Source organism: Anser cygnoides, chromosome 2 (assembly GCF_040182565.1).
Source record: "Anser cygnoides isolate HZ-2024a breed goose chromosome 2, Taihu_goose_T2T_genome, whole genome shotgun sequence".
In the NCBI taxonomy this organism is placed as follows: domain Eukaryota; kingdom Metazoa; phylum Chordata; class Aves; order Anseriformes; family Anatidae; genus Anser; species Anser cygnoides.
The window spans coordinates 130,611,949-130,623,591 of record NC_089874.1 but is presented as its reverse complement, the minus strand read 5'-3'; positions in this window follow the sequence as shown (position 1 = coordinate 130,623,591).

Genomic DNA, 11,643 nt, shown 5'->3' with positions numbered 1-11,643 from the left:
AATACTAACAAGCACAGTAGCAAAAAAAGTATATTGCAAATATGAAAGGCCTTAGAGCATGAGAGTACTTTGACCCAAACCTATTGTAGAAATGAGTTCTCAGATAAGAAGCAGTGGCAAATTCATAGAACCATAGAATTGCAGAATCACAGAAATGTTGAATTGTTTGGGTTGGAAGGGACCTTAAAGATCACCTAGTTCCAACCCCCTGCCATGGGTAGGGACACCTCCCACTAGACCAGGTTGCTCAAAGCTCCACCCAACCTGGCACTGAACAATTCCAGGGATGGGGCATCCACAACTTTTCTGGGAAACCTGTTCCAGGTTCCACCATCCTCTGAGTAATGAATTTCTTCTTTATATATATTATAATTTAGGGGAAGAGCAATAGTAACTCTCTAGTATGATAGCTAAGACAATCACATACATGTGTGCACTCAGTTTTCCTGTGAAGGAAATGATCCAATGAGCTGACATGCAGCAAAAATTAGCAAGCAACACCAATGAAGACTTAGTAAGTCAAGTCCTCACGAAGGTCCACATCAAGGAGAGGAGTGGATAACATAAAGAAGAATGAGGGAAAGAAGCACTGAAGATGTCTGCAAGCTTGTAAGAATTAAAATGAAAAGCGGATGGAACCATCCGAAATATACACAAAAAGAACAGTTTCCAGACTCTTCAGCTCACTCAAAAAAGCCAAAGAGAGAAAAATTAAACTAGTGACAAAAGACGATTACAGTCCAGAGACCATTAGTGAGACCATGGAACAAGTCAAAATATCTTTAAACCTAATTAAGAACAGAATGTGGCAGCAGAGGCAGCCACAACAGGGTTACTGAGCAGTCTGAATAAATGATGGGGAAATGTTCTTGTATTTAATGACAGCAAACTTTACCAATGAAGAAAGTTACACAGTAAAGAATGAGAAAATATTTAGAAGAAAATGAGAAACAAACAAACAAAAAGTCAATTTATCTTCTAAAAGACTCTTTCAGTTCTAGGAAATGAACTAGACTTTAAGGGTTGACTAGGAAATAGCTACTTTTTCACTGATCCCTGTCCACACATATCAAAAAAAGCAGAAATACAATATTTTAGCTTAAGATCTATATTTCACCTGGGATATAGGCTGCACAAAAGCATGGATCGAAGAGAAGTGGATATCAGTTTATGAAAAACACTGTCTTTTCTTCATTGCACAACAAAAGTGATGACTCACAACATTCATGGTTCAACTGCAGTATTGCATAGATTAACCATATAACATGATCTGAATGCTAGAATTCTGTTGTCCATCCATTACTCAACAAAGCAACATAACTTTATCATTTTAGCTGACATTTATTTTAGTAAATAAATCAAAGAATGACTGTATAGAAGTTGAATTGTCATCACTTAACAACACTACATTTACAGCAAAATAATTTTATGCTGGTGGCTAAAATTAGACAGTTAAGCTTGAAACATTTAATATAATTTATTTTATTCTTAGATACCCTAGAAATACCTGCCTGGGAGTCCAGATAATTTTGATATTATAAATTTAATGTCAGACAAATTATTCATAAAATTAAACCCCAGAGTGTTTTGTTGTTGTCGTTGTTTTCCAGTTCTGTATCTCTGGGCATTGTAAAGGTCAAAATATCTCTTATGTTCAAATTTCTGCCTTGTATTTTTGATGCTGTATCATACTGATACCCATCATACAGAAGTAATGAATCATAAGGTTAGTGGCATACCTGTAGCCAATCAGGAATCGTGGAGAGCAGTACCTTGATATGAACTCTGCTGTTTTAGACTAGAGATATACTTCTAGATCATCCTGGGAAAGAAGATCCCAGGATCTTATCTCAAGGGCAAAAGAAAGAATGGCCTTTCTAATACAGGTGTAGTGAGAGAGGTCAACATAAAGCCTTCACTCAGGAATTCTTTGGCAATATCTATCTCCTCGTGGCAGTGTGGTGACAGAAATGTCATCAACTACAGCAGTGTCACAAAGAGATAAATTCTCTTACAATATCAAAAGGCAATTAGGCCTATTGTAGTAGTTTTCACTTTAACATTATAACAACTGGTTACAGCTGTCCAGAGAACTATCCAAGCTTCTGAAAAAATAATGACAGCTGAGGGTCAGTGGAGCCCAGAAAATAATTCATCTCACCAAGGCTGATTTTATTTTACCCAGACATAGACTTCCAGTTTCATTTCAGATGCCCTGGGTATCTGAGATATCTGATTCATAGGTGTGACACAGGACTTAAGACCTGTGCCTTTTTGAAATACAGTGGGTAACCAGATGAAGACATCTAATATATCTTTAATATATATAATTTAATATATAATATATAATATATAATATATAATATATAATATATAATATATAATATATAATATATTATATATAATATATAATATATAATATATAATATATAATATATAATATATAATATATAATATATAATATATAATATATCTTTTATTTTTCTTAGAGTGCAAGAGCCCTCTAGTCCCATATGTAATAAGTCAAGCAGGAAAGGTAGGAAACCAGCATGGCTGAACAAGTACCTGCTTGTCAAACTTAGGCAAAAGAAGGAAATGCTCAGATGGTGGAAACAGGGCCATGTGCCCTGGAAAGAGTACAGAAACATTGTCCAAACATGCAGGCATGGGATCAGGAAAGCCAAGGCACTGACAGAATTAACTTCACAAGGGCTACAAAGAATAACAAGAAGGTATTCTATAGGTGCATTGGCCTCAAAAAAAAGAAAAAAAAAAAAAGACTAAGGAGAGTGTACCACCTCCGACAAATGAAGACATATAAGTGGTAACAACAGATGCAGAGAAGGCAGAGGTACTTAACAATTTCTTTGTCTCAGTCTTCACTAGTGGTCAGGCTCCCCACATCTCTGCTGTCCCTGAACCTCTAGAGAGGCGCTGAGGGAACAAAGTCCCTCCCACTGTAAGATAAGAGCAAGTCTGGGACCTCCTGACACAACTTAACTACTGCATGTCTATAGGGCCTGATGACATATCACAGAATCACAGAATCACAGAATCGTCTAGGTTGGAAGAGACCTCCAAGATCACCTAGTCCAACCTCTGACCTAACACCAACAAGTCCTACAGTAAACCATATCACTAAGGGCTACATCTAAACGTCTTTAAAGACCTCCAGGGATGGTGACTCAACCACTTCCCTGGGCAGCCCATTCCAATGCCTAACAACCCTTTCAGTAAAGAAGTTTTTCCTAATATCCAACCTAAACTTCCCCTGGCACAACTTTAGCCCATTCCCCCTCGTCCTGTCACCAGGCACGTGGGAGAATAGACCAATCCCTACCTCTCTACAGCCTCCCTTAAGGTACCTATAGAGAGCAATGAGGTCTCCCCTGAGCCTCCTCTTCTCCAGGCTCAACAACCCCAGCTCCCTCAGCCGCTCCTCGTAAGACTTGTTCTCCAGACCCCTCACCAGCTTCGTTGCCCTTCTCTGGACTCTCTCGAGCACGTCCATGTCCTTCTTGTAGCGAGGGGCCCAAAACTGAACACAGTACTCGAGGTGCGGCCTCACCAGAGCCGAGTACAGGGGGACAATCACCTCCCTAGACCTGCTGGCCACACTGCTTCTTATACAAGCCAGGATGCTGTTGGCCTTCTTGGTCACCTGAGCACACTGCTGGCTCATATTCAGCTGACTATCAACCAATACTCCCAGGTCCTTCTCTGCCAGGCAGCTTTCCAACCACTCATCTCCCAGCCTGTAGCACTGCTTGGGGTTGTTGTGCCCCAGGTGCAGGACCCAGCACTTAGCCTTGTTGAACTTCATACACCTGGCCTCAGCCCATCGGTCCAGCCTATCCAGATCCTCCTGCAGAGCCTTCTTTCCCTCGAGCAGATCGACACACGCACCTATCTTGGTGTCATCTGCAAACTTACTGAGGGTGCACTCGATCCCCTCATCCAGATCATCGATAAAGATATTAAAGAGGACTGGCCCCAGTACTGAGCCCTGGGGGACACCACTAGTGACGGCCTCCAACTGGATTTGACTCCATTCACCACAACTCTTTGGGCCCGGCCATCCAGCCAGTTTTTAACCCAACGAAGCGTATGCCAGTCCAAGCCACGAGCAGCCAGTTTCTTGAGGAGAATGTTGTGGGAAAGTGTCAAAAGCCTTACTGAAATCAAGGTAGACCGCATCCACAGCCTTCCCCTCATCCACCAAGCGCGTCACTTGGTCATAGAAGGAGATCAGGTTCGTCAAGCAGGACCTGCCTTTCATAAATCCATGCTGACTGGGCCTGATCGCCTGGTTGCCCTGTAAATGCCGCGTGATGACACTCAAGATAATCTGCTCCATGAGCTTCCCTGGCACTGAGGTCAAACTAACAGGCCTACAGTTCCCCGGGTCCACCCTCTGACCCTTCTTGTAGATGGGCGTCACATTTGCTAGCCACCAGTCGACTGGGACCTCTCCTGATAGCCAGGACTGCCAATAAATGATGGAAAGCAGCTTGGCCAGCTCCTCCACCAGTTCGCTCAGTACCCTCGGGTGGATCCCATCTGGCCCCATCGACTTGCATACATCCAAGTGCTGTAGCAGGTCACCAACCATTTCCTCGTGGATAGTGAGGGCCACATCCTGTTCCCCATCCCCTTCCACCAGCTCAGGGTACCGGGTATCCAGAGAACAACTGGTCTTGCCGCTAAAGACTGAGGCAAAGAAAGCATTGAGCACCTCAGCCTTTTCCTTATCTTTTGTAAACTAAGTTTCCCCCGCATCCAGTAAAGGATGGAGATTCTCCTTAGTCCTCCTTTTTGTGTTGATATATTTGTAAATATGTTTTTTGTTATCTTTAATGGCAGTAGGCAGATTGAGCTCCAGATGAGCTTTGGCCTTTCTAATTTTGTCCCTGCACAGCCTCGCAACATCCTTATAGTCCTCTTGAGTGGCCCGCCCTCTTTTCCAAAGATTATAAACCCTCCTTTTTCTCCTAAGATCGAGCCACAACTCTGCTCAGCCAGGCCAGTCTAGTTCTGTGCCGGCTCGTCTTTGGGCACGTGGGGACAGACCACTCCTGAGCCATTAAGATTTCCTTCTTAAGGAGTGCCCAGCCTTCCTGGACTCCTTTGCCCTTCAGAACCTCCTCCCAAGGGACTCTGCCAACCAGTGTTCTGAACAGCTCAAAGTCAGCCCTCCGGAAGTCCAAGACAGCGGTTTTACCGGTCCCCTTCCTGACTTCGCCAAGAATAGAGACCTGAACCATTTCGTGGTCACTCTGCCCAAGACAGCTCTCGACCACCACATCTCCCACCAGTCCGTCACTGTTTGTGAACAGAAGGTCTAGCGGGGCACCTCCCCTGCTAGGCTCTCTAACCAGCTGCGTCAGGAAGCTATCTTCCACGCTCTCCAGAAACCTCCTAGACTGCTTTCTCTGGGCTGTGTTGTGCTTCCAGGACATGTCTGGGAAGTTGAAGTCCCCCACGAGAACAAGCGCTGACGATTTCGCGGCTTCTGCCAGCTGCCTGTAGAACTCCTCATCAGTCTCCTCATCCTGGTTCGGTGGTCTATAACAGACCCCCACCAGGATGCTTACCTTGTTGGCCTTCCCTCTGATCCTAACCCATAGGGACTCAACCTTATCATTCCCAGCCTCAAGTTCCTCAACATCAAAACACTCTCTAATATAGAGAGCCACACCACCACCCCTTCTGTGTTGCCTGTCCCTTCTCAAGAGCCTATAGCCAGACATTGCAGCACTCCAGTCATGAGAGTGGTCCCACCGCGTTTCCGTGATGGCAACCAAGTCATAGCCTTCCCTCTGCACGATGGCTTCCAGCTCCTCTTGTTTGTTACCCATGCTGCGTGCATTAGTGTAGATGCACTTCAGTCGGGCCATTGCCTTCTTCCCCAGCTTTGCCATTGTTCCCCCTGGCACAGCTCCAACAAGCCTTCTTTCAGCCCCATCCCCCTTCTTACCTAGTTTAAAGCCCTCTCAATGAGCCCTACCAGCTCTTGGGCTAGGATCCATTTTCCCCTTAGAGATAGGTGGGACCCGTCTGCAGCCATCAGGCCGGGTGCCTAGTAAAGCGCCCCATGGTCAAAAAAAAACAAATTTTCTGTGTTGGCACCAGCCTCTGAGCCACATGTTAATCAGGTGGGCTTTCCGTGTCCTCTCGGTACCCCTCCTTGCCACTGTAGGGATTGATGAAAACACCACCTGTACTCCCGCTCCATCCACTAACCGTCCCAGTCCCCTAAAGTCCCGTTTGATAGCCTTCAGGCTTCTCTCATCAATATCATCACTGCCAGCCTGGACTATCAAAAGAGGATAGTAGTCAGAGGGGCGAACCAGGTTGGGAAGCTTCCTGGCAACATCCCTGACCCTGGCCCCAGGGAGGCAGCAGACTTCCCTACGGGTAGGGTCAGGCCGACAAATAGGGCCCTCTGTTCCCCTGAGAAGGGAGTCACCTACAACAATTACCCCTCTATCTTTCTTGGTGGAGGCAGTCTTGAGGCGTGGAGTCAACTTCCTCGCCCTAGGCATCCTTCTGTGTAGACTTTCTACCTCATCCTCACCCACCGGTCTCTCAAGCTCCAGGGCCTCAAATCTGTTGTGTAAGGGCACCTGGGAAGGTGGGGCCGGCAGGGGGGGGCGCTGCCTGCGAGGTCGAGCAGGGACCTGTTTCCATCCCTCCTCAACTCCTAGGTCGCCTCCCTCTGCCCAACAGTGACAGGGCAGGGGTCCACCCCCATCTGGGGTGTCTCACCCTGGTACCTCTCCTTCAGGCCTTGCAGGGAATTGTTCCACCAGTCTATCTCCCACTCACACTCCCTGATAGCCCTCAACCTCTCCACCTCCTCTTTGAGTTCTGCCACCAGGCGGACCAGGTCATCCACCTGCTCGCACCTCACACACACAGTATCTCTGCCTCCCTCAGATGGCAGCAACAGGCTCAGACACTCCCTGCACCCAGAGACCTGAACTGCCGCATTGTTGAGCAGGCGGTCAGTCTGGGTGGTTACAGACTTTATAGAGAGAGCTCTCTGCCTAGTGTAGACCATTGCGGCCTAGCTAGTGGTAGACAGCCGTTAGATGAATTGTTCTTATGGGCGGGGCAGAACGCTCTGCCCTGCCTGCGTGCACCCTGCCCACGTGCACTGCCGTGCAAACTGCCGTGCCCCGCCCTTCTGTCGCAACACGCCCTGTTTGCCTGCCTTGTTCACCACACTCCTGGTCGCTCGCGCTCCCTAGGGGCTGCTTTTGAACGGCCAGGGAGGGGGCGCTGCTGGCTCCACCTACGCCTCGTCAGCCTCCCTTGCAAGGGCTGCTGGGTCCTGGCAGCTCCCTTGGCTGCCTCAAGTGGCCTCGATGCCGGAAAAAAAGCCCTGCCTGCCTCGATCCCCCGCTCCACTGCAGAACGCGTCTGTCCCAGAGCCGATCGCCTCGGCGAGTCCTGAGTATATATCCCTGAGTCCTGAGTATATATATCCCAAGGTCCTGAGGGAATTGGCTGATGTAGTTGCCAAGCCACTCTCCATCATATTTAAAAATCATGGCAGTCAGGCAAAGTGCCTGGTGACTGGAAAAAGGGAAACATCCCTCACATTTTTAAAAAGTGGTAGAAAGGAGGACCTGGGGAATTACAGACTGGTGAGCCTCACCTCTGTGCCTGGCAAGATCATGGAACGGATCCTCCTGGAGGCAATGTAAAGGCACGTGCAAGGCAAAGAGGTGATCTGAGACAGCCAGCATGGCTTCACCAAGGGCAAATCATGCCTGTCCAATCTGGTGGCCTTCTACAATGGAGTGACTGTATCAGTCAACAAGGGAAGACCAAACATTGTCATCTACTTAGACTTCTGCAAGGCATTTGACACAGTCCCACACAATATCCTAATCTCTAAATAGGAAAGATATGGATTTGAAGGGTGCACCATCCAGTGCATAAGGAATTGGCTTGACAGCCACACCCAAAGAGTAGCGGTCAATAGTTCTATGTCCAGGTGGAGGCCGCTGATGAGCAGTGTCTGTCTTGGGACCAACCAGTGCCTTTCAATATCTTTATCAATGACATGGACTATGGGATTGAGTGCACTCTTAGCAAGTTTGAAGATGACACCAAGCAGAGTGGTGCAGTTGATACCAAGGAAGGAAGAGATGTCATTCAAAGGGACCCAGACAGGCTGAAGAAGTGGGCCCATGTGAACTGCATGAGGTTCAATAAGTCTAACTACGAGGTGCTGCACCTGGGTCGGGCCAATCTGAGACAGGAGTACAGACTGGGAGAAGGAGAAAAACTTAGGGATTCTTGTGGACAAAAAGCTCCACATGAGCTAGCAGTGTGTGCCTGCAGACCAGAAGGCCATCTGTGTCCTGGGCTGCATCAAAAAAAGGCGTGACAAACAAGGTCAAGGGAGGTAATTGTCTGCCTCTATTCTGCCCTCATGAGGCTCCACCTGGAGTACTGAGTCCAAGTTTGGAGATCCCAGCACAAGAAAGATGTGGACCTGTTAGAGCGAGCCCGGAGGAGGGCATGCATGAGGATGATCAAGGGGCTGGAGTACCTCTCCTATGAAGAAAAGTGGAGAGAGATGGGGATGTTCAGACTGGAGAAGAGAAGGCTCCAGGGAGACCTCATTGCACCCTTTCAGTACTTAAAGGGGTCTAGTAAAAAGGATGGAGTGGGACTCTTTACTCAGGTAGATAATGATAGAACAAGGGGGAATGGTCTTAAACTAAAAGAGGATAGATTTAGATTAGACATTAGGAAGAAATTCTTCACTGTAAGGGTAGTGAGGCACTGGAACATGTTGCCAAGAGAAGTTGTGGATGCCCCATCCCGGAGGTGTTCAAGTCCAGTTTACATGGGACCTTGGCCAACCTGATCTAGCAAGTGGCATTCCTGCCCCTGGCAGGGGGGTTGGAGTTAGGTGGTCTTTTAGGTCCCTTGCAACCCAAGCCATTCTGTGATTCTTTGATTCTATGATCTTACATTGTACCAAACATTTACCCTGGCTGGTTGCTTGGACAACTCTTTCACTATTACTGACTGTATTGACCATATCTTTCTTGACTACATGGGAGACTTAAAAAACTCAGTTCATCTGTAGACACTGCTTTTTTGTGTCTTCATGTTGACATCCTATCAAATATATCAACAAATACAAATATATCAACAAAAGGTCCAAGTTCCACACAGAAATCAAAGTTTGAGAGGAAGAAGAATGAACAATTACAATACAGACAATCATATTCTCAGCATTAAATACTTTTCCTGAAATTCCAAATAGGTTTAAAATATAGTTTTCATCAAACACAACTGTTAATATAATTAATATACTGTTGGGCTTATGGCACAGGATTGAGTGACAACAGTAACAAAATTGGCACATGGAAGGATTATGAACTATTTGCTCTGGTTTATCTGTTGTTACTGGCAATATATCAACGGCCTAGAAAAGAATTAGTAGAAAATAAGGAACAATTATTTATAATAGGAGTAAATGTTAATTACATGTATCAAGAGCTCTGCTTTGCCAAGAAATTACTGCTGACTAGAGTGAATGCTAAAGTCCTGTGCCAGGCATAATATAACATTTCTTAGAAATTAGGTAATTAGCACACTTTGCAGCACTGATAAAATCAGTATTCTTACTAACACATCAGCAGAAAACACTGGCCATAGAGGTGAGAAGCAAAAGGGTTAAGAATTTGCTAGGGTGTGTGTACTTGTAATATTAAGCATACATTTTCCAGATGTTCTTTTGGTTAATGTGTCACATTTCACTATTCTGGGCATATGGTGTTCTTTAGGAGTCTTATCATAACCAGCATAATGAAAATAAATGAATGCATCACTGCTTAACTTATTTGGGTAGATAAATTATAAAACAACCTCCTAAGCCAGTGCAGTGACTGCAATGCTTGCCTTGTGGACTCATCATGACCAAAGCTAAGGTTTCTTTTGTGTTTTCCCATAGGTCCTTGATAATGTAGTCCCTTTATATGGTAATTTAAGCATCATTATAATTGAAAACATAGTTGAAAATTCTAGTATATACCAATATTAAGGCAAAATTCTATATATCAAGCGCAGAGGTTCATGCTTCACTTCTGGACACAAGCATCTTTTTTAGAACTTTGAAATATACTGAAGGAAAAAAAGAAAGAAAGAAAAAGAAAGAAAGAAAGAAAGAAAGGAAGGAAGGAAGGAAGGAAGGAAGGAAGGAAGGAAGGAAGAAAGAAAGAAAGAAAGAAAGAAAGAAAGAAAGAAAGAAAGAAAGAAAGAAAGAAAGAAAGAAAGAAAGAAAGAAAGAAAGAAAGAAAGAAAGAAAGAAAGAAAGAGAAAGAGAAAGAAAGAAAGAGAAAGAAAGAAAGAGAAAGAAAGGAAGAAAGGAAGGAAGGAAGGAAGGAAGAAAGGAAGGAAGGAAGGAAGGAAGGAAGGAAGGAAGGAAGGAAGGAAGGAAGGAAGGAAGGAAGGAAGGAAGGAAGGAAGGAAGGAAGAGAAAGAAAGAAAGAAAGAAAGAAAGAAAGAAAGAAAGAAAGAAAGAAAGAAAGAAAGAAAGAAAGAAAGAAAGAAAGAAAGAAAGAAAGAAAGAAAGAAGAAAAAATTTAGATGGGTATTCAACAACTGTCAACTTCAAACCAGGTTCTGGTTGTAGTGCTGTGTCATTATCAACTATCATTATTTCTTTTATATATATATATATAAAGAAATGTAGAAACTTGGCACCAGTTTTGCATTATAGCTGTGTACATTCTGCAGTATTTTTTTCCTGACCTTTAGAGGATTCATCTTTCTTTATATGAGACTTCTCTGAGTAAAAAAAACTTCTCAGTGATGTTTGACCTGAATACCCCCAAATGAACTTTGCTTAAGGAAATTAAATTTAAACCTGAAAAGTTTCTAAATATTTACTTTGAAGGCAATATGGTCTAATGACCAGGTCACTGTACTGGAAGCAGAAAATGTAACATCAATTTCTGGATCAGTTACTGACCTTCTTTGTGACTCCAAGCAATGTAATTTACTTCTTGCAACTTCAAGCAGGAATCTAAATCTGTGACTAAATGCCTCTCTGTCTTTTTTTTTCTATTTTATTAATTTGTACTAAACAGATAGACTTTTAAAGCCTAGAGTAAAATACAGCATGCATGAACATTGAGATTTTTAACTGATTTTTTGTTGTGACGGAAGTCTGCTTAGATCACTGTCTTTCTCACCTACACAATCTAATATTGTTAATTTTATCAGCGTTACAAGGAAGACACTCTGACACAAGCTTCCTACAGAGCACTATCTAAGGATGTGGAGGAAGAGTTTCTCAAACATGAAATGTGAAGTGATGAGTTATTAAATGGCTAACAGCTTCTAAGCTAAACATTTCAATGCATTAAAAAAAAAGAGATGCAAATGCAGTGAAAATGAGCATTAATTTAATGTCTTCATGAGGATGAACAGCTTTAAAATAAATTAAAAACGTATAAAAAAAATATATAAAATATATATAAAATAGATAAAATAAAATATAAAAAAAACTTAAATTAAAAAACCGCTTGCCGAGGCAATCGGCTCTGGGACAGACATGTTCTGCAGCGGAGTGGGGTATCGGGACAGGCAGGGCTTTTTTTTCGACATCGA